The sequence below is a fragment of the Panthera leo genome, chromosome B2 (genome assembly GCF_018350215.1).
Source record: "Panthera leo isolate Ple1 chromosome B2, P.leo_Ple1_pat1.1, whole genome shotgun sequence".
Taxonomy (NCBI): domain Eukaryota; kingdom Metazoa; phylum Chordata; class Mammalia; order Carnivora; family Felidae; genus Panthera; species Panthera leo.
Window position 1 is genome coordinate 123539115 of NC_056683.1, and position 23303 is coordinate 123562417.

Below are 23303 nucleotides of genomic sequence, written 5' to 3' on the forward strand. Positions count from 1 at the left end.
GGGAAAAGCTCAGCATAGATAACTGTCAACACATGAAAATAAGGCAACTCACTAGGCAAATTATATAGCACGCGTGAGTGAGCCCCAACTAATTACATTTGTTAAGCTGGCCTACTATTTTAACATCTTAGGGTGACCAATCCAGGCTTACACACTCTTTTGGGGGTCTTTTAAAACTGTTCCTAAAATGGCATGTAATCTAGGATTCCCCCCTGCAGTTATTTTACTAAGTGTCCCATTTAAAAAATTTTTTTTTGCCTATGTAAGCTCTATTGTTTTATCCCAAGTCAGGGTGATTTCAATTACTTGACAACAGGAGAGTTTGAACTGCTGGGGATGAATGAGTCTCATAAATCAATAAATACTTATTGGGGGGTCTACCATATGCTTTGCTTAGTGCAGTGGGGAATACAAAAGAGCAAAAGACATTAATTCCTTCGCTCAAATAATGTCTATCCTACTTGCGGATATATAACTTACAATTCAAGCAGTTCACGGAAAAGTTCAGTGAGTGGAGGAGATGATAAATATCCGTATGGATTGGGGAGATAGCTTTGTTCGGGCTAATGTAATCAGGAGAGTTTTCATAGAAGCAAGAGCTTGGAAGATGTTAATGATCGGGTCTCATTTTAGTTTTTCTTTTAGTTTCTATTGCCAGTAAGGGAGAGTTTATTATAAGAATAAAGGTGTATCTTAAGAACTCCAAGAGGCAACCAGGCTTCTGGAAGCCACCATAACAAGGTTAGGAAAGCCCCAAGGCTTCCCTTTCCATATCTCTCTCTGCTTCTCTCAAGCCACCTGCTTTATAGTCTCTTCTGCCTCTTGGGTACTTGGAGAGCCATCCCACAGCTCCAGAACTTAAACATCATAATTTCAGTCACCTGTAGAGAGAAAATTCCAATATAAACCTTCCGGGGGGGGGGGGGGGCAGGATAAAGCTATTAGCTCAGGATAAATAATTTAAAAGAAGTAATTTAGGAACAGTTGTCAAAAGAAAAAGAATTCAAGATTCCAAGTTCACCACCAAATCTTCTCCCAGACATTTCTCAAAGCCTGCTTCTTATCTCCCTGCTGTGTAAGACTCTCTTATAGCCAGGTCTTTAGACATTGTTAAGAGAGTAGAACACACTAGGCAAAGTATTCATCAATTAATTACATTTGCATCAGCTTCCATCTATTAGCAGATAACCAAGAGTGGACCATACCACTTCTCTACTAAAAGACTGTGCCTTAATTGGGATAGATCACTATAGAGCAATGGCCCATGCAGATGGTCATCTCTTCCACTGTGTTCTCAAGTGATCAGTCAGATGGATGAGTTCGATTAGTGCTTCCAGTCTGCATCTTTTTATAAAGATAGGGACTATGTGTGTTAGATTGCTTATTGGGAAAGGTAAAATGGGATGGTTTCTTGTGTGGTGGTGGGGGGGGGTGGGGAGCTTAAGAAATGAGTCCAAAGATTTCTATCATGATGTATAAAAACATCTGGAGTAGTTGTGTACCAATCAATTTCTAAGCAAGGTCCAAATCCTGCATTTTGTGGTTAGGCCTTTTAAGTCTCTTTGATTACACAGTAGCCAATCATCTCCCTTCCCTTCTACCTCACCTTACTATGCCAGGAATTTGTTGAAGAAAATGCATCATGAAAGATCTTACAGATGGTACTGACTTGAAAAAATACATTTTTAAGAAAGAATACGGTGGACAGCGTGGGGAGTGAACATTGAAGGGGACATAAAAATAAAGTCTAGGAGAGTATATTCAGGAAAGAATTGCTGTATTCTGGGCAAGAGATGATGGGGTGAGTGAGGAGCTGCAGCAAAAAATGGAGGGAGGAATTCATCCTAGATCCAATCCAAGGGACATTTCCAAATTCTGAAAAGCATTATAGCAGTTATTGAGGATCTGTAGTAATCTAAAAAGTGAAAGCAATATTTAATAAGCTTTTATTTAAATGTTTAGGCGATATCATTAGGCGGTGATCTCTCCCAAGAAGTGTTCAAGATAAAAGCTAGATGAGCAGCCACCAGGGCTGATGTAACCTTCAGACAAGAACCTCTTGTCTCCTCCTCCTCGGCAAGTGATTGTCCAACCTGTATTTCAAGAGTAAGAGTGAGGGGAAGCACCCAGCTTTGTGAGCCAGACCATTTGTGTGCTGAGCATCTATAGTTATTAGAACATTTTTCCTGACAATTTGCCCAAAGTCTACGTAGCTGGCCTTGGTTCTACCTTCTAGGACTATAGAGAAGAAACCCTATTCTTGATAAAGAACAGGCCAAATTTTCGGTTCCTTTAATTGTTTCTCATTTCCTATCTCCATTCCTCTTTTCTGGCCATGCTCCCAATAGTCGCTATCCTTTTTGGAGAGTGCACCCAGAACTGAACACCCTTCGTGCAGTGCAGTCAAACCTGAGCAGAACAGAGAGACTGTTAACTTCATCGTCCTAGGGACTGTATTCGATTAATGCAACCAAAGATGACAGTCCAAGTTTTGGCACCTCCTTCATACTCTTCATTCATTTTGAGTCGACAAAATCCCCAGAGGTATTCTTTGCATATGCTACTGTTTGGACTTGCACATCTGTGAAGCTCACCTTGGAATCCAAGTGTTAACCATATTTGCATGTTTCTTTGTTGGATTCATTGTTCTAGCCCGTCAAGTTCTTTCCGAACTCTAATCTGACATCTAGTGTTTGTCATCCTTCTCAATCTTCAGTCGTCTGCAACTTTACTTAAGAGGCCAGCTGAACCCATATTAATTGAAACAGAAATGCATAATAGGATAAGGTGGTGGATGAAAGCTCCTGGAGACCTCTCTCCAGGATTACACGGTTTTATGAGCAGCATTTCCCTGGCTATGGCCCCTTATCAGTTAGAAATGTACTTAATTGATAATATTCTAGCCCCCAATTTTCCTTTTCATCTTCAAGGGTATTAAAGACTATTATATTCTTTGCCAACAGCCTTCAATTGGTCCATTCAAGTAAGAACTCTACGAATAAATGAAGTGAGTCCAGCATGGCTCATTTGTGGTGAATCTACACTGATTCCTGATCTGTCCTGGGCAAGCTTTCCAGATAATGGTTCACGGACTTCACCTTCCTCCTGTTTGAAGATCAAAATTGCATATGCTGAACCCCACTTTTGTGAGGCCTGTGCTATTTCTTCACTGTCTCAGATTAATATAGCAGTGTGATCTTTCTGGCGACTTCTCTCAGGCAGTTCTTTAATCTAAGCCAAGAGACTTAAGCTTACTTAAGGCAGCTGGGTTTCAAGTCTTTTACCAGAGTTTGGTTCAACATTGCAGGTCTGAAGATTATTCTCGTTGATGAAGACAATGGAAGTGAAATAGGAGTAGAACAGTTTGTTTTTCTCCGAGTTTCCTATTGACACTGCACCATCTGCTTCTGGAACAGGTTTTTGCCTTCCTTGTCCTACTTCCTGCTTTGAGTACAGCCCCAGATGCCCCCCCCCCCCCCCCACTTTGCAATTCAGCACTTTTCACCAGACTAAGTTCTTGCCAAACTTCGGTATTCCAGATGCTGGATGTAACCTCACTTGTGTGTTTCTCCCTAACTGGGAGCTTTTCTACCTTTTCTCTGTATCTTTCTAAAATCTGAGCTGAGCTCCTTGAGAGTCACATCAATCCTTTGCTGACCTCTCCAGCTTTACTCAGGCTGGGTTATTTGCAGAGATTGTTTGTCACCCAAACATCTTATGTCCTTTCGTGTTTGTGATTGAAGTCATAGGCCCACACCAGCCTTTAACTGAATTCTTTCTGAAGTGTTTTCCCAGATGTAGTTCAGATGCCTGACACTCTTCAGGGGACTTGGATATTTTTTCTCAAGGTTCTCAAGGAAGCATTGTGATAGTGGAGGAGGCTTGAACTCTGAGTCAGGGCTCTACTCCATGCTTGCACCCACTCAAACTAACTGGGTGACCACGGGCCAGTTCCTTAATCTCTCTGAGGCCAAGTGGAGATACTCACGCTTTACCTCATGAGGCCACATTACATCTTACAGTCAGCAAGAAGGATAAATGAGATGATATATTTTAAGTGTCTTGTGAACTCAGAAGATGTGTGTGCTCTTTGCTCTTACCCTTCTTACTTCAGTTCACTAACCTGTTCTCACTCGTTTTTCATAATTCATTCAAGGTAGAAGTTCCTCTCCTAGTTTTCTGTTCCTTTGGCTTGGACTCAACGTCCAGCCAGGTAAGTCAAAGAAAGACTTACCTGGCTTGGCTTTTAGCTTGGTTGAATCTAGCTGTCTGTATAGTAGAAATCCCCCATCCTTGCTACATCTTGCCTCGGCTGCTTTTGCCACCTGGGTCATTTTCTCCATCTGGTCAGGTGTTCATCACTATTAACACTTAAAAAAAAGAAAATGGAAAACATTTTCAGCTTCTTGTATTTAGCTCTTCTTATGTTTATCTTCCCGTGCTGCAACATCATCTTTTACACGACAGGCGTAATTTTTTTCTCATTCTGGAGAACTCTGAGGAATCTGGATGGAAAACTGTAATGGAGAAGCTAAACCAGGGTTCCTTCAACAATGTCTGGAATAAAGAGGGACCAATTTGAGGGCGGCAATTTTGGGTTGGACTCCTCATAATCACTAGTGCTCCTTCATTTCCAGATTCAGGGCTAAGCCGAAACCTTTCACTTCCTCAAATGCTTCTTTGACTTCCCTTACTTCCTCCAGTTAAAAATGTCTATACTTTTGGGTTTGAATGGGGATAACCATTTGCATCAAATATCCATTACTACATATCTCACTTTGTCTTTACTCATTCTCTGGTTCTTTTTCTACCTACTGCTGTGTCTTCTTTAAGGTGGGGCTGATCTGGACAGCTTAGGCCACCTCTCCTAAGATGCCTTGAACTAAACCTCCCCATTGGGCAAAATATTCTCATCCATTTCTGGCCTGAGTGTGCCTCACCCAGGTGACAGGGAAGGAAGTAGGAAATACAGGTGGGGAGCACATGCTCCCATCACTCAGCAAGTTCTTCAGTCTTGAGGGACAGCCTGTTGAAATAAGGCCACTCTAAACTTCATTATTAACCCAAGTTTGTTTCTCTGGAATTTGTTTTATATTTTTATTTATTTATTAAAAAAAATTTTTTTTAACGTGTATTTATTTTTGAGACAGAGAGAGACAGAGCATGAACGGGGGAGGGTCAGAGAGAGGGAGACACAGATTCTGAAACAGGCTCCAGGCTCTGAGCTGTCAGCACACAGCCCGACGCGGGGCTCGAACTCATGGACCGCGAGATCATGACCTGAGCCGAAGTCAGCCGCTTAACTGACTGAGCCACCCAGGCGCCCCCTCAATTTATAGTTTTAAGCACAGTTTCAAAAAGTCTTGGTCACTAGACTGTATTTCGGCAACAATGTCACCCTTCCCAGAAGACACAAAATGGACTCCAGTTTGGTCAGGGATCCAGAAGTGACTTCTGGAGCTTGCAATTTGAAATGTAACGCTCTATACATTCTGTTTCCAAAATACCAGGGTCCATTGTATTTTTAAAGTGTGAATCCCATTTCTACTGACGAAACTATCTTCCACATCAGAGTGCCTTCCTCGTTTTCATTCACTCTTCAGTCTCTTTGAGTCATATTTTGTGTTTGGGGGGCTTTTCCCCCACAACACTAGACAGCCAAGCTCATGTGTTGTTTGGAAGGTATCAATAACGGCATATTAGAACTCCATATTTATTTGGCAGCACAGATGTGGAGACAGACCTTTCATCTGTGGTGGCTCGAATGTCTACAAAACAAGGAAATAGTTCCATGCTCAAATTTTAGGAGGTAGAGGAAGGCACACTGAATCAGTGGACAAAGGTCAAAGCTGGATGGAATGTTTTGTTCAAGGGCTACATCAGTTGAACTGAGGTGGCAACATACCAGAGCCTTGTAGGAAACGGGCATGGAACTCCCCACCATCCCATGCCAAGTGGTGACCAGAATAGATGGAAGCAGAATGATAAGCCCAGTATCTCACAGCAGTAAAAATGTGGAAACTCACTTGGAAAGAACTGAAGTAGAAAGGTCAAGAACAAACGTCAGTATCTTTGTGTGGGTGAAAATATGCCTGAGAAACTCCGCTCCAAGAAATATGAAGGCAGAGGGGAATGCCTTGGAGTTGGAGCGGAGATGCTTTCAGTCTCTTTATCCCTACTGAGGGAAGACTCTGGGACTGCCTACGCCTGATTAAAGTTGTCTCTTACCTTCAGTGTATGCTCTTTGGTCTACTCTTGCTGCTACTTGGTCTCAGAAACTCGGGGAAGCCGCTGCCAATGAGCTGCGTATGAGAGAAAATCCCTTGGCGATGAGAAAGACAGGAAACAATTTTCCTCACCCCCTGATATTTTTAGGATACTTAGAAAAACTTTGGGAAAGCCATTTTGAGCTGATTGTTCAATGTTCATTCTTTCTGTCTCATGTCGTTTTGATGTTGCTTATGAATTTATTGACTTTTATGGAGTATTTACTTTATATCAGGCTGATGGGAAGTTTATGACCAGCCGTGCATACCCAAGGGCCACTAAACTGGAGAGTTTAGTGATGCATGGGACCAGTGACTCAGGAAAGGAAAGACAAACAGAAGACATTGAGAGCATTAATGTGAATATTAATATTAACATGAGAGCGCTGAAGAGAGATAGGTAGTGAGTGGAGGAAATACAGAGTCTCATAGCTTAGCAGCTTTAGGCCTTGTTTTTCATTGCACAAAATCCTTTTTAGTTTCTGGTGGCTATACTGTGCCTTTTGAAAAAAATCAAAAAACAAAAGAAAAAACCAACTTGCTTACCCCCCATCCCCCATCCCCAGTCATGTTATAAGAATATATCCAGACGTTCTAATATTAGCAGTGGAATAAACATCCTACATCCAAAGACACAACTGGGCTCCAGCTCTGACTTGTTCCTCTTCTTGGGAAGTTTCTTTTAATCCTCACTGGATCACCACAATAGCCTCTGGCAGCAATAGCCTCTGGCAGCATTGTTCTCTCCTTTACATTCTTGTTTATGCAGAAAACAGGGCCTAGTGCCTCAAACTCTCCTAGAAGAATACTTAACAGAAGTAATATAAGACAGAAATGCTCTGACTCTAGATAATGGGATTCATAAGCTGCATTTACCATCCAGGACCTCCAATCTCCTTCCCTTCATATCTCATGGCTTAACCTCCTGAGTTACACAGCACCTTAGCACGCAGACCCCATATTCCTTATGCTTCTACCCAAGAGAGCACGTCCCAGGGATAAATACAAGTTCAACATTCCTGCACAAGACCAGCGAAATCAGTGGTTAAAATTGGGCTTTGGGGGCATCTGGGTGGCTAAGTCGGTTAAGCGTCCAACTTCGGCTCAGGTCATGATCTCGCGGTTTGTGAGTTCGAGCCCCGCATCGGGCTCTGTGCTGACAGCTCAGAGCCTTGGATTTGAGCCCTCACTCGCTCTACCACTTACTAGCTGAGTTCCCTAGGTTTTCAGCTACAAAATGACAATACTTGGGTGGTTGTGAGAAGTAAGTGAATTAATACAAGTAGAGCCCTCAGAACTGGCCTGGCACAGACTTAAAGCTCAATGAATCTTAGCTTCAAGCTGCACTATAATCATCATGTCAATGAATCCAATGAAGCCCATAGGGTAGCATTAAGGTCATTTCACAGTTTGTTTCCGAGGAAATTTTGTGACCCATAAAATCTTTTGTAGCAAGGTTCTGCTTAAGTCAGAACTTTCCTGAACGTTGAGTGCTCTTTTCCGCTCTGTTAAAATAAATGTGCTGTGAACTTAAAGCTGCTCTAGAAAATAAAGTCTATTAAAAAGAAGAAGAAGAAGAAAAATATCAATGAATGATTCAAGTTGAACTCTCTTCCCTTTTTCAGAATTATTCAGATAATTGTCTCAATTTTTATTTCATATTGATGACTGAAGCCTGACTAAACAATACAAGTTTAAAGACAGAAAGTACCATGCTGGCTCAAAAATCATTAACGTGGGAGTAACCCCAGCCTTCTCCTGTTCTCCCAGGATCTATTCATCACCGATGCTATCCCCTCCCTCTCCAGCTTTCCCAACCCCTCAAAGATGGGGTCTCTCTGATAGGAGACGTGATAGAAGCAGATGCAGAGGGAGGGCGTGGAATGGTCAAGAGAGACGAGCCACTTGGGGCTGAGGACGGAGATTTAGCACATGCTGGAGGCAGACGGAGTGTGTGGGAAGCATGTTTCAGATGAAAGGAAACTGTTGTACGAGTGGTTTTGGTTGTGCATTTGGATCCTTTTCACAGGTTTTTTGTTGTTGCGGGGGAGGGTGCGTGGCTTAAATCTCTTAACTCAAGGATTAACGTAATCTTATTCAAAAATTTCTTTTGGTCACTGGACTGTATGTCTGCCAGGCATCAGCAGTCCAAGAAAGCACAAGGCCTATTCCAACTTGACAAAGGATTCGGAAATAAGCTTTGAACTTGTAAATCCAAATGTGATGGTCTATAGACTCTGTTCCTTAAACGCCAGGCTCTATTCTGTTTTAAAATTTGAATTCTATTCCTGTTATAATGCCTTTCTCATGAGTCGAAACACTTGCCTGTTTTTCCCTTACTCTTCAGACCCTGTGCCCCCTTCAGCCTCTGTGCTATCACAGGTTGCTTTTCCCAGAAATAAATCTTGACGGCATTACCTGCCTTCCTTAGCCCCTCAGTGGCTCCCTCTTTCCAGCAGAATCTAAGCTTCTCAAATGACCCTGATCTTCGTCCTCCTAAACTCCCCTCCCGGTTCCAGCACCAGAACACTACTAGCAGCCCCCAAACAGGCCAGGCTTCTCCGGGTCCCTGGCCTTCAGGCAGGCTTCTGCTGCACAAAATGTGCCGCTGACCCTCCCCACCTATAGAATGTCTACTAGGACTCCTGTACAAACCTCCCTGGCCATATACCAGACCTATCCCACCTCTAATCCAAAGAGGAGCTGGCACTCCCCTTACGACTCCCTTTGCCATGAGTAAATTCTGGATTTTGCTGTAAATATTAGCTTTTAACTGTTTCCTCCATTTGACTTCCAAAAAAGCAAGCTGGTGTTCCTAACACCCAAACTCATTTCCTGGGGGACACTCAGTGCTGGAGTACGGAATAAATGAATGAGTGTATCCACACTGGGCGGTCTTGTGTTTTTAAAGTAAACCTAAGGCATCTGATCACCATTTGCCTTTGCTTTTAACCCAAAGACATTTAAAAATAGCCTGCAGAGACATTTTCTTTTCATGTCACTTTTTTCTTTTTTTTTTTCCATTCTGACAATATATAATCTCACAGTCAAAGATCATTTAAAAAAATTTTTTTTTAATGTTTATTTATTTTTGAGAGAGAGAGACAGAGTGTGAGCAGGGGAGGTGCAGAGAGAGGAGACACAGAATCTGAAGCAGGCTCCAGGCTCTGAGTTGTCAGCACAGAGCCCGATGCAGGGCTCGAACTCATGGACCATGAGATCATGACCTGAGCTGAAGTCGGATGCTCAACCGACTGAGCCACCCAGGTGCCCCAGTTGAAGATCATTTAATGCCATGAAGTCAGAGATCTGGGGTGAGAGCTTCTGAATTTATCTGGGCCAACCTGGAAGTCACAAGAATATTCTTCTAGTTTTATGGAAACTTAGGAGTGACTCGTACATGGTAGACATGTGTTAATATTGAGCTGAACTGATGTCTGGAAGATAATAAAGAGGAAGGCAAGGAGAAGCACCCACCTGGAAAAACCCCAAACCCTGCTGCCTGTAATGACCTGTCTTCTCCCGGGCTGTTTTGGGGCTGCTGAGCACAGCTGGGGAGAGGTGACCTGAGTGGGGAGGTTGCTGCCGTCATGTCTCAGGTCCCTTAGCGTCCTTCTGATTTTCTTAAGGTGCTGCTTTCAGATTCTTCACCGTCTTCAAATCTCCCATCCCCCCACTGCCTTAAGAGAAAACAATACTCCTTAGATGGAAACTCTAGTCATGACCTGGCCCCTAAAACTTCAAGTATTGTTGAAGGATGCTTTCAGTTGCAAGTAGGAGAAAATCCAACTCAACGGCTTTCATCAATAATTTTATTAGCTCACACATCACCAAACGTTGCGGGGCCTCCCAGTTTGTTTTTCAGTAGCCCCATGATGTCCTCAGGGTCTTAGGCTTTTTTTTTTTTTTTTTCTCCACCTCTCTTCTCTGCTGGCCACTGTGTGTCAAGAGGCTGGCCCCTGGTTCAATGCTTTGCATCCACAGATGACAACCTTTGGGGAAGAAAAATCGTTCCCAGAAATATTTCCAAGCCCCACAGTAAATTTCCCTTCACATCCGCTTGACCAGACCATCCATAAATCAACCCTGGCACAAGGGACGATATTTCCTATTTGGCCTCTCATAGTTACAATTAACATGACATGGATGATCAGGTTCCCTTCACTATGTAAATACAGAATAACTAAACAAAACTGCAGCATAGACCTTCTCCATCCCTCCTTTACTAACATACACTGTGAGTTTAGATGATGCTCTTTCCCTACACATAGTACAGAGTTTGATTAATATGTGGTGCATAAACAAATAAAGCTAGGCTCCAACGATATAATTTTTAACAAATGTATTACATTCCTCAGGGCCTCAGTTTCCTCTTCTGTAGAAGGAAGGATTTAGTGTCGCTGAAGGCAAACTACGGTTGGTTCTAATTCCAGGACCACTTAGGGAACAAAAGGTAGCCGCACCTTAGAAGTATTTAGTCTGTCCAGGAAAAGGCTGAGACTCTGGAAACGTGTAGGAATTATCAGCACTTATGGCCATTGGGGACCAGGGGTGTAGCAATGATCTTCTGAACCCAGCTGTGGCTCAACGGGCAGGAGTCTGCCTACCAGAGGCAAACTTGCCATCCACCGCCCAGAGGGACCCTCTTGGCCCTTCCCTCCTGCCCAGAGGCTGCAGCTGGGAGGTTGATCTCCATAAGCCATTGTTTTCAAAACACCGAGAGGTCTGGACTTTCCCAGGAATTCCACTGGAATGTAAACAATCTTCAGATCCGAAGCAGAAGCCAGCGGATTTCCTGAGCTGTCACAAAATGGCCCATGTTGGCTCCTGAAGATTTGATGTCTTTTTAAAAATGTCGAGATTACTTTTTTCTACCTTTAAACGTGTATATCTCTGACACTAGTTGATATTAACGATCTGAGATGGAATTATGAGGCAACTGGGGAGTAGTTCTGTAACAAAGACATCATGCAAACAATTTTACATGTTTCTTGACTCCAGGAACTGTTAGAAATACACACTCATCAAACGTCCACCTTTGCATGGGCTCCAATGGAGCATTTCCATCCTGAATCTCTCTGTGTCCCAACGTGGCTCAGAAACCACAGTCCCCTTCCCCATTTCTCCAATGCATTGGATGACCAGATGCCCCGCATCTTGTGCGAAGATTGGAGACAGGAAGGTCTGGGTCTGCACGTGGGTTCTGTCCTCCTTGAGCCCTGTGACGGGGCAAGTTACCTAACTTCTCTATGCAGCCATCCCCTCACGTGTGAAGTCAAGGTAATCATACTCCCGCCGTGAGATTGCCAGGAAGATAAAATGAGAAAAGCACATGCACAGCTCCTCAGTGTGGCCTCCCTCACGAAGCTGCTCCATAATTGCTAGCTCCCTTCTCCCCTTTCGAAGCTGCTGCTTCCTGGGGTTTGCAATTGTTTTCCTGGGGGGGGGGCATGTGAGACCACCTGCAACAGTCTAAGTAATAGCCGATCTATAAAGGCAGCTTCATCCTTGCCCAGATGTCACTTTACTAGAACAGTCTACCCAGGGAAGAGCTATCTGGCCCCTTACACAGTGGGACGGGTGGATAGAAATTCAACTCGACGATGAGACTATAGAGATAAATGGTGACCACGTATTTCTTTCCTTTTTCGGTTTCCTTTTCCTTTGAAAACTTGCAGATCTCAGAGACATGCCGCCTTCACCTTCCTCTTTTAAAACCCTTCATATCCTTCCTTCTGTGCTGGTTGGCAGCGGCTGAGGCCGCATGATTTGAAGGACACTCACAGGCTTATGGTGCGCTGACCCCCAGCTAACTGTGGCCTGGTGGGGGGTGGGCGGCCAGCCTGCCATTTCATTCACCTCTTGAGAATAATTGTTTGGCATTTTCAGAAACCTCTGTTAAGATGTACATGTGGAATCTGAATAGTCGGGTCAACCTGGTACGCCAGGACATTTTGGTGGGGCGTCAAGCCTGATGAAGCTTTTCTGGTAACTTTCCGCGCCCCCCCACCCCATTTCCCGGGGGCAGGAACGAGCTAGAGGCGAAGGATACAAAGGAGCAGTTATTGTACGACTTCTAGAAGGATCACAAAGTTTTTCCCTGGATTTTGGTAGTCTTTTCTCAAGCAGAGGGCTTAAGAAAATTGGAGAACTAATATCCTAAACCTTTTGCATTCTAGAGGAAGTCACAGCCAGAAAGAACAAGGGGTGGCCCAGAGTCTAAAGCACACACACTCCAGCCAGATACACGGAAGAGTCTGGTCAGACCTGATACAGCCATCTTGGTGGCCCAGAGGGGTGCCATGTCAGGAGTCTTGCTGAAGGACTCCAGAAAGTTCTGATCCACTGAGAGGGGGTGAAGGGAAGGAAGAAGGGTGATTCCAGAGAAGGCCAGGTCTGGGTTGTTGGACAGCATTGTTTATAGGGATTGCCCACCTGGGGGGCTTCATCTTCTTTCACCCAATAGGCCTGTATACCCTGCCCTGCACACTAGGAAAACCTAAGAAACTCTACTGTTCTCTGGATACAAGGACTCTATGTCAGTGCTTCCCAGATTTTTGTTGTTGTTGTTTTAAAGGGGTGGTATGGTAAATTGCTTTGGAATTGCCAAAATAAGGGAATTAAGAAAACCCCCAAAACTCCAAATACATCTAGAGCTACTATTTATTAGTAGAGACAACATTCTCTCTCTCTCTCTCTCTCTCTCTCTCTCTCTCTCACACACACACACACACACACATGCACACGCACACGCACACGCACACGCACACACGTAGAAGGGCCTAAAGGGCATACATCTCAAGATAAAGGACAGTTTTTTAGAATCTAAGTAATTTACAAAACCTTTACAAAACCTTTCTAAATTGTCCTGATTTTTCTCATTTTGCTGTGGATTGAGGAAACATCACAACAATTCAGAACAGAGAACTGAGAGATCTGAGTTCAAATCTAGACTCCAGTGCTATTTACATCCCTTGGGCAAAGCAATTATTCTCTTGGCCCGATGTTCTGTTATTTCCTGAATGAGGGACTTTTGTTGATTTCTGGAGGGCCCTTGGGCTCGAAGTTTCTCCGAGCTCCTCTTTCTCCGATTATAGTCTGGAAAGCTGAGATCTGTTTCTATCTCTACCGAACCACACATTTCATGTAACTGTTCATAACAAATTGTGTTTCATCAGTTTCCCCACTTGCAGACCAGCTAACAACCCCCTTCCCAGGATTCGTGATGGCTTGTCATATCGTACAAAACCCAGTAATTTTCCCACTGACTCGGGAGTTTCCCAGGCTTTTCTGCCAAAGATTATTTTGGCATCTAACAACTTTTGTGAGCTTTCCATCATCAGTATTATAATCAACAAAAAAGCATTTCTTAAGTTAACAAGGGAAATACTGAATACAGACAATAAAAACATGATTATTACAGGGGTGAAGGTTCAGACAACGTCTAAAAGAGCAGCACTACCCTCGCTTCCAAAACCCATCAGAAAGCTGGGATGCGGAAGATTATAAGGGCAGCTCTGACGGCTGCAGGTTGAAGTGGTTGGTGGAGAGAGAGGCCAGAACCACCCTTCTGATCGAGCATCAGTCGACAGAACAGGATTACTTGAGGAGATGGGTCAAAGGAGGGCAAGAGCAGCGAGGCCTTCCAGAGCAGGGGGTCACAAGGCATTCTACAAAATATAGCCACACATTAGACCGGTGCTGTCTACTGGGGTTAATGTTACCCCCCAGGTGACAGTTAGCAATGTCCGGAGACATTTTTGGCTGTCACAACTGAGAAAGAAAGTGTTGTTGACACCTGTAGCATAAAGGCCAGAGATGCTGCTAAAACACTGTACACCACACAACTGTCCCCCAAGCCACAATAAAGACTTATCCAGCCCCAGATGTCGATAGTGTTGAAGTTCAAAAACCCTGCCTTAGAGTAAATGTGGGAGTGAGAAGGAAATTAAGAGCCAGAGGACCTGTAACATACAGTGTGGAAAATAAGGAAGGTGTGAACTTTGAGACAGAGGAGAGCGAGGAGGTATGTTCCTTATTGGGAGTCTATGGACCTCCCATCTTCTCTCTGGCTCCCAAATCCATGGGAAGAAGCATAAGTGACCCGGAGCCCAGGCCAGGTCCATGTTGCCCTGGGAGCAGGACCATGGAGTGGGGGTGGGGGGCAGAGTCAGCTCGTGCCCTTCCCCCTTGACACCTCCAACAGTGGAATCGTTGGTGAGCAAACTATCCAGACCATGCCGCGGGGGAAGGAACGAGAGCAAATGGCTGGGGCACAGAGGCAAGGTAGGCAAAGCAAATTTGTTCCTTCAGGATGCACGTACCCAGGCCCTGTGCCTTCCCCCTCCCAGAACAGCCGCCTCTTAGAACAGGGCCCACTCCACTACTGCCTATGTTTAGCACCTAAAAGTCCATGACCTAAAGCAGTCCGGGTAGTTAAACAAACTGAGGGTAGTTGGACAGTTCCGAGGGCTTAAAAATTCTGGGCTCCTGAGGGTCTTGTAAGGCCCCTAAAATCTCACTGTGATCTATCCTTTCTTCAACTAATATTTCTTGGAAGATTATCATGTGCCAGGCCTGTTGAGCAGGCGGGAATGGGATTGGAAGGAGAAACAGACACACTCCCCATACGCATGGCACTTAGAGCCTTGTAAGGGAAATAGAAATTAAGCAAATAATCACAAATATAAAATCATAACTACAGTGTACACTGTGAAGAAGTACAAAGTGTGAAGGAGTCTACGAAGGACACCTGCTAGTCACGATGGAACCGGGGAGACTTTCTGTGAAGATGGGGTTAGGAAGGCCTTCTCACAGAGGAAGGCTTTGCAGCCAAAAAGCTGTCGATTTATTTATTAAAAAAAAAAAAAAAAAAAACAACTTTAAAAAAATGTTTATTTATTTATTTTGAGAGAGAGAGCTCATGCAGGAGCAGGAGGAGGGGCAGAGAGAGAGAGATAATCCCAAGGAGGCTCCATGCTGTCAGCACAGAGTCTGACGCGGGGCACGATCTCACGGACAGGGGGCTGGCTCTTACGAACGGTGAAATCATGACCTAAGCTGCAATCAGGAGTCAGCCACTTAACCCACTAAGCCATCTAGGTGTCCCAAAAAGCTGTAAATTTAGACTGTTGATTGTATGACCCAGTGAGGCTGTTCATATATCCCCAAAACCCCCTGAAAGGACCAAGAGAAGCTGTGATATGTTCCCGGAAACTTACTTTATGATCAGTCCTCCCCATTTTCGTTGACGCCAGCTCAAACTTCCAGTGCTCAGGCCCACAGCCTCGGGTCATCCTTGCCCCTCCCTTTCTCACTTCTCACAACAGATCTACATCCATAAACCTTGTTGGTTCCATCTTCAGATTATATCCAGAATCAGGTGTCTTCTTATCACCTCCCCTGTGAGCCCAGTGTGAGCCCCAGAATCCCCCTCCTGGGCTACTCCACTCATCTCTTAACCATGCCTGGTGTCTGCCCTCGCTCCCAATGGCCTATTTCCAAACTAGCAGCTAGCATAATTCTTCTAAAAGCTATATCAGATTATATTCCTCATTTGCTCAAAGCCTTCAGTGATTCCCCATTGCACTCAAGAATAAAAGCCAAAGTAAAAAAGTAAAAGCCCACGAGCCACCCCCAAGCCACCCTCCCAGCATTTCTCTCCAACTTCATTTCCTCTTAGTCCCCATTCCCCCACCCCACACACACACCTCAGAATACTGCCTCAGGGCCTTTGCACAAGCTGCTCATTTCCCCTGTCTGGAATGCTCCTTCTTATACCCACATGGCTAACTCATCAGGAACTGTAAGTCCCTGCTCAAATGCCAGCTCCACAAGGTGTACCATGACCGCCCAACTCAAAACTACAACCTTCAACCCCACACACATTCCCGATCTCCATTCCTTGCACCCTATTTTTTCTATAGCACTTATTTCCCATGCTATATACACAATTAACTTAATCTATCCACTGTGTATCCCCTCCCTCTCCACTAGCATGTATGCTCTAGAGTCAGGGATTTTAGTGTGCTTTGTTCACTGATGTATCCTTGTATTGAGTTAAGGGCTTAGCACTCTGCTTTAAATTTGCATTCCATGGCAATAGCAATTCATTCTATTGCTTTAGTGCTTTATGAATTAATATTAGAAATAAATCTTACACTTATGTAATGGTTAACACAAATTGCATTGCGTTTTTCCATAAGAATGATAATGATATTCCAGTGTAAACATTCCAGATGTACAATTTTGTTAACAGTACTTAGGTATGTCTTCATTTTTTTTTTTTTTTAATGAACAGGGACCCTTTAAATATGGAAGCAGCAGGGCCCTGATGTCTGGTTTCCCTCACTAATAAATAAACCTATTCACAATGGTGCAGTATTTAGAATCAACATGCTTCCAAAGAGGGCGGGAATATTTTGTTTTGCTTTAAAGCTGCCTTTTGCACATAACATTTGGTCATCTCAGGAGACCCATGAAGCAATCAGAAAGATCTAAAGCACGGGAACAGTATGTTCTTTGAAATCTCTCTGACAGAAGCAGACAGTCTCGTCTCCCCTCAAACCGTCCTGAAGGGGAAGTGTGGCGACTTGGACAGTAATGAGATGGACTGGGAACTCCCCCTTCCCTCTGGTCTACTTTACAGGCGAGCTTCATGAGGGTGAAAGATGGGTCATCCCCATCTACAGATGCTTTAGCTTGAAGCCAAGCTGCCTGGGAAATAAAATATTGGAAAATAAGTGAAACTAATTATAGTCCCCTCCAAAACAAGATTTTGTAAAAACAAGTGGCATTAAAAATTGCCAACACTTAAACTCTGCTGTTTCACAGTATCGCCCATAGATGGCAGCACGTGATCCACCTTTCTTCACCAACTAGCGGATTCAACCTTTATTTTCTCTAGGTAAGTCCACTGAAAATTCTACTAGTTCTCGAGCTCCTCTGAAGCTTTCCTTGTCATCAGATGCAGATTTGAGTGTGCAATAAAATCTTGGGGTTTTTGCCCTCCCTCACTAGATTAAGCTTCTTGGTGACCTCAAACCACAATCACCAAGTCAACGGTGGTACTGTGACCTGGAAAAAACGGGGAGGAAATGAGAGACAAAATAAAACAAAAACCACACTGTGAGCTTTTTAAGGGAGAATGAGATCTTGGCAAGTAGGCTGTTAGCAAACTAAGTTGAAGACTAGTTATGTTCAGAAAAGTCAAAAGTCAGAAAAACCCATTTTTGTGATTTACCCCTCTAGGGTCCCTATTACCAGACACTGGGAGCTTTCACATGAGCACAAGAATTCGAGTGATGCATACTGACCTGACCACTTCCAGTTCCGAAAATTTCTGATCTGTGGCCAAAAAAGTTTCAGGAGATAAGTGTCCAAGAGGATGAAATCATTTTCTCCAGATTCTAGCCAAGACTAGTATCTATATGTATTTTAACAACAACAACAGCAAAAACAAAAAAAAAACAAAAACAGAAAAAACCTTCAGGTTAACCAAAATATTTCTTAGCAAAAAGGAAACTAAAGCCTAGTGGACTGGTCCACTAGGACAGTGTTTTTCAAAATACCAGTTGCAATTGACTCCTGTTTTGGAAACCAACTAGGTAAGCCATAACAGGCATTGTAGAAGAATAGAATAGAATAGAAAAGAGAAGAGAAGAGAATTAGAATTAGAATAGATCAGGGTGCATCTCTGTGTACGTTCTAAGGTTAAACTTCTTGCTTTGGATCATGGCCAAAGAAAACCTGCCAAATTCTGCCGCGGAAAGCTGTGTCAGCTGTCAACCTGTGTATTTTCTATAGTCCAACACCGACAAGCTCCTCGCTATCCAAAAATTTAATTTAACAAGTAGATTTTGGTTGAATGTGAGAGGCATTAAACAGCAAGCTAAATTAAGCTCTCCCCAAACCACTGGGGTATAGAAACAGAGAATTGTCATTTATCATTTATCATCACTGTTATACATATATCCATGCTTTTCCAGAACAATCCTAACCTCAGGCATTTTGTCCTATTCATCTATAAGCACATTCATACTCATGATGTCGTATGTCCTAAATTTCATTCTGGGAAAATCTAGCTGGTGGCTAAACCTATAGGCAAAGGATCAAAACTTAAATCTCTAAAGGAGGTAGGCAATCAAATGGGTGAAGCAGGACAGGAGTTGCAAAGGATTAACTGTGGATTTCATAGGAAATGTATAATTTTTAAGTTGATACGTAACATCAAAAAAGATATTTTGCTCAGCAGAAATCAGGACTTTTATGGCCTGAACTCAGTGCCCCCACAAATTCCTATGCTTTAGTCTTGACTCCCAATGTGACTGTATTTGGAGACAGAGTCTTCAGGAGGTGATTAAGATGAAACGAGGTCATATGGGTGGGGCCCTAATCCAACAGGGCTGATGGCCTTATAGGAAGAGGGAGAGAGCTCCCCCCTGCACACACAGAGGAAAGACCATGTGAGCACACGGCGAGGAGCACACACCGGGAAGAGAGTCCTCACCAGAACCGTATCAGTCAGCACCCTGATCTTGAACCTCCCAGCCTCCAGAACCGTGAGGAACAAACGTCTCTTGCTTAAGCCACCCAGTCTGTAGTATTTTGTTATAACGGCAGAACATTCTAACACGAGGCCTATGGCCCTGGGCGCTCGAGGCTGCAACACCTGAAGTCGCTTTAAGTACCAGTCCTCACAATGGCTTTGAAGTCTCAGGACAACCGGGACAGTTGCTTCATTGAATTACTTCAAGATGCATGATTACAGCTAGTGTGACTGAGAGTGAGGTGGGCAAAGGAAAAGCCACTTGGAGAGCAAAGAAATAAACGTGACCGTTTCCAGGGGAGGCGATGTCCCCAGTTTCAGAATAAGCATGACGACGCCCACACCCCGGCCGGGAGAGGGATTGGCATCCGGCAGGACAGGGGCTGCGGGACCTGGCTTTCACTTTCTTCATGTCTTCCTGTTCCAACTCACTGTCCCTCCCGTTCTAGTGCAGTTCACACCTTGTTTCACTTTATCGTCATGGTTTTCAGAATTGTATCCGTATTTCCACCTTTAGTTTTTAAGTCTTTACTTTGTACCAGGTGCACGTGCAGGTGCTGAGACACATTGGTTGAGAAACACAGATGACAAATTCTCTGTTCATGGCACGTCTGTCCCAGTTGGGTGAGACAGACGATAAGCAAAATAAAGAGCCAAACCATGAGACCCATTAGAAGGCTGTAAGGTGCATCTGCCATGTTGTTTAGGATATTCAATTCAGCAGTAGAAGAAAACAACTGATACGGAGGGAACTCATATGTGAGCATATATAAATAAGAAAATTAGTGGTAAGCGAGGTGTGTTAGAAAGATGAAGTAGAACACAGATAGGAAGAAACAGCAGGGCCAGGATACCTGATAGTCACGATACTAAAATACGCGAACGATACTCAGTATTCCTGAGTTCTTAATTTGGCCACACAGCTAGGTAACGTGTTCTGGCCCTAAGTGACCTTTGCCCAAAGAACACAAAATCCTTGCTGCTCAGAAGGCTGGTTGACAAGCAACAGCCAGGGCCATGTAATACTTCCAAACACCCTGTCTGTCTGCTGAGACCCCATGATCAAAGTCAACTCTGGTCCTGGTAACTATCAGGGTACGGTGGTGTGGGAGAGAGAGAAACAGACATCTTCAGTATCGGTGTCGCTGTGGACCCAGGTACTATGGTTTTTCTAACCATGTGCTGTGTGAAGCATGTAAAGGAACCCCATCATTCTTTGTGTGAGTTTCAACTGATTTAATAAACCATGTGATTCAATCATCCTAATTGGATCTGCGAGCCTTTCCAGGAGAGCTTGCCTAGTTGTGGACTTAGAGGCTGTCGTGGCCATGAAATAATTTCCCATGTGACAAGGATGAAAAGTGCTACAACATCAGAAATAGAGCAAAGAGGGAAGGGGGAGGACTTCAAACAGAGTGATCAGGAAAGGTCTGAGTGAGAATTCGACAGCAGAGCAAAGACTTGGAAGGACTCAGGAGAGCAAGACAGGCAGAAATCCTGACGTGCAAGGAGTCCAGCCGCGAGCTTTACTGGCAAGCTCTGGAAACAGGAGCAGCCAAACAGCAAGGAGGCAGGTGTGGCCAGCCAGGAGTGAGCTGGCCTGTGGGAGACAAGGTGACAGGTCGCAGGGGCATCCCTACAAGGCCCGCCATGTCCTTGCAACACCGTTGGCTTTCACTCTAAAATGCTTTCCATTGGAGACTTTTTGGATACGGGAGTGGTTCAATGAACATTTTCACAGGATCAGTCTGGCTACACCGAGTGGACAGGAACAGGGACAGAGCGTGACGGCCGGTTGGGAGAGAACTGCAGTGACCCAGGCAAAAATGACGGTGGCTCCCACAAGGAGGCAGCCGCAGAGGTAATGAGAAGTGACGAGATTCTAGACGTTTTGGAAGTAGAACCGACAGGGTTTGGTACTGGATTGGGGGTGGGAGTGAGAAAGAGAGGAGTCCTTCTTGAATCCCAGGCTCTAGGCCTCGGTCCCTGGGATGGAGATGCCATTAGCTGTGGGAGCAGAAAACTGGGGAGTAGTTATCATTTTACTAAGGAAGGGACTGAAACTTCGAAGTCACACGGGAAGTGAGCTGTTCCAGCCAGGAATCACTTGAAGCTAGGTCATGTTTCTAAGCTGACGCTGTTTCTTTCACCCCCTGAGAAGAATTTACAGAGAGGAGTATATAGGGAGGGGGGCGCGCGGAGGGAGGGGGTGCAGGGAGAAGGGGGCATGGGAAAGGGGGGTACCCCGGGTGGGGGCGCACGGGGAAGAGCGTGTGAAGAGGGGGTGTGGGGAGTGGGCCGCACGAGGAGGGGGCGGAAGGGAAGGACACGTGGGGAGGGGGATGCCAGCGGGTACCCACCTCTTGACATGCTTAGGAGGATAACTAAGCCAAGAGTTGTAAAGTGCTCAGAGCAGTGCTGACAGGGTAAGTGCTGCACAAGCACTTAATAAATACAATTGGGGTTCACAAACCCTTAGAGGTCCTATGGCCCTATTTCCCAGAATCCACAATTGTCTTTTATATCTCCCCCTGAACTCCGTGCTCTTGTCAGTTCATCTGGAATCATCGGGATAACCGCCTTAAAAACTGACTACGGCTATGCTAGTCCGGTACCCTCATGCACACTCGTGCGCTGCACTTGCAAAATCTCCCAGTAGTTTTTGCGGAGAAACGCGGCAGGAGATTTGTGGCACCTGCAGCTCACCGTGGGACAGGCGCGCTGGGCTCCGAAGCCGCGTCTGGCCGGCAGGCAGCTCCCCAGGCAGCTCCGTGGTCACGTTGCGGGCAGACTGGCCGCGGGTCCATCTCTGCGCATGCGCATTGCGTAGTTGGAAATGCTGAAGCCTCTCCGTGGTCACGTTGCAGGGCGGACGGGCGTCGCGGGGCCCTCTCTGCGCACGCGCATTGCGCAGTTGGAAACCATGTTTCATTCCTGCTTCTAGCAGTCCGTGGATTAGGTACCCGCTCGCTACACCTCGCAAAATTGCTGCAGTATGACCCTATCTTCAAGTGAGTAAGACAGCTTTGTGGGGTTATAAAGTGGCATTTAAAACCCTCGAAGAGGGAGCACTGCCCGTACCCTGCTGACGTTCCTGGGTGGGAGCAACGAGGCTGCGTGGGGCAGTGGAAGATGCTGGAAGCTGGAACCAAGGGCCACTGCCTGAGTGAAGAGCTGCTGGTGCTGCCAGGGGCAAGAAGCAAACGGGGGGCGGGGGGGAACCAAGTCCCTTCGCCCCGCTCCTGCCTTCCTGCCTCTCTCCAGGATCCCTTTGGGCAGAACCCTACAGGAAGGTGGCACAGGGAAAATAGGGTTTCCAGAGTCTCCGGCCAGAATCAGATTACATTAGATATAAAAGTACTTAGAAAATGGGCTATGCATTGAAAAATAACATTATTGAGGAATGCTATGGGAAATGTTACTTGGTAGTAAAGCGTTAATTTTAAGTCTAGGATTTTCATATTCTTCTCTTTAACCACTAACATGTCTATAATGTGAACAAGTAGGTAAAATTAACATTAGCTTCGTGCCTTAAACTGTTTTGTTCCAGACACTGGTACCCAGAGGAAGAGATGTCCAATGTTCTGGCTATAATGGCTGCGTATATAAGAGTACCCCTGACATGTGGGCAATTATCCTAGGCTAGAAAAATCTCATGTCGTAGGTCTGGGAGGGTCGATATCTCACACTTGCTTCTGCTCCACTAGTAGCATGGAGGAAGTTGGATTATGTCACTGGAATGCACACATGTGACATTGCTGGAGCAAATCATCATAAAAATGTTTGTGTTTGTGCTAGATATTGGTATATACGTCAACATCTTCTTTTCTTTTTTCAAAAATGTTTTATTATTTATTTTTGAGAGAGAGAGAGAGGGGCAGAGAGACAAGGAGAGACAGAATCCGAAGCAGGCTCTAGACATGAGCTGTCAGCACAGAGCCCAGCACGGGGCTCGAACCCACGAACTGTGAGATCATGACCTGAGCTGAAGTCAGACACTTAACCAACTGAGCCACCCAGGTGCCCCTCGACATCTTTTTTAAAGTGATTTTCCCACATGCTTCCTCAAACATACTAATATTTCCATTACTATTACTCATTTCACAGCAACAAGTCTTATATTAATGTGTGGGTGGCCCACCAGAGCTCACCACTAAATTATCATTTATCTTTGAGAACCCATGAACTTCTTTTGTTTTCCAGAGACACACCCATTTTGTAGTTCATGAGATGTGCATGTATTGCAGATTATGTTGATTTGCTTACTCGACAAATAATAACCAAGGCCTTACCTACCATAGACCTGACCCAATGCTGAGTCATCAACCAAAAGGTTATGGTCCATGACCTCATGGTGGTTACAATCTATCGCGAAAGGCCGGAGATAAATACATAAATGTACAAACACAAAGGAATTCTACGAAGAATTCTAGGGAAACAAGGGTGAAGAGCATAGGAAGCTAGCGTGTAAGTTTAGAAAGGCCTCTTGA

General features: G+C 44.7%; 1 long non-coding RNA gene across 2 annotated transcripts; it reads right to left on the bottom strand.

Annotated features, from left to right (window-relative positions):
* Positions 1-793: 793 nt before the first annotated feature.
* LOC122219192 lies at positions 794-21592 on the bottom strand. Of its 2 annotated transcripts, none has more exons than XR_006202295.1 (3): positions 21520-21592; positions 6229-6302; positions 794-881 (listed from the first exon to the last, which is right to left on the bottom strand). It is a non-coding gene; the product is annotated as an uncharacterized LOC122219192 (long non-coding RNA). The 2 variants fall into 2 exon arrangements; XR_006202294.1 differs by lacking the exon at positions 794-881 and adding an exon at positions 4177-4370.
* Between the last annotated feature and the right edge of the window lie 1711 nt (positions 21593-23303).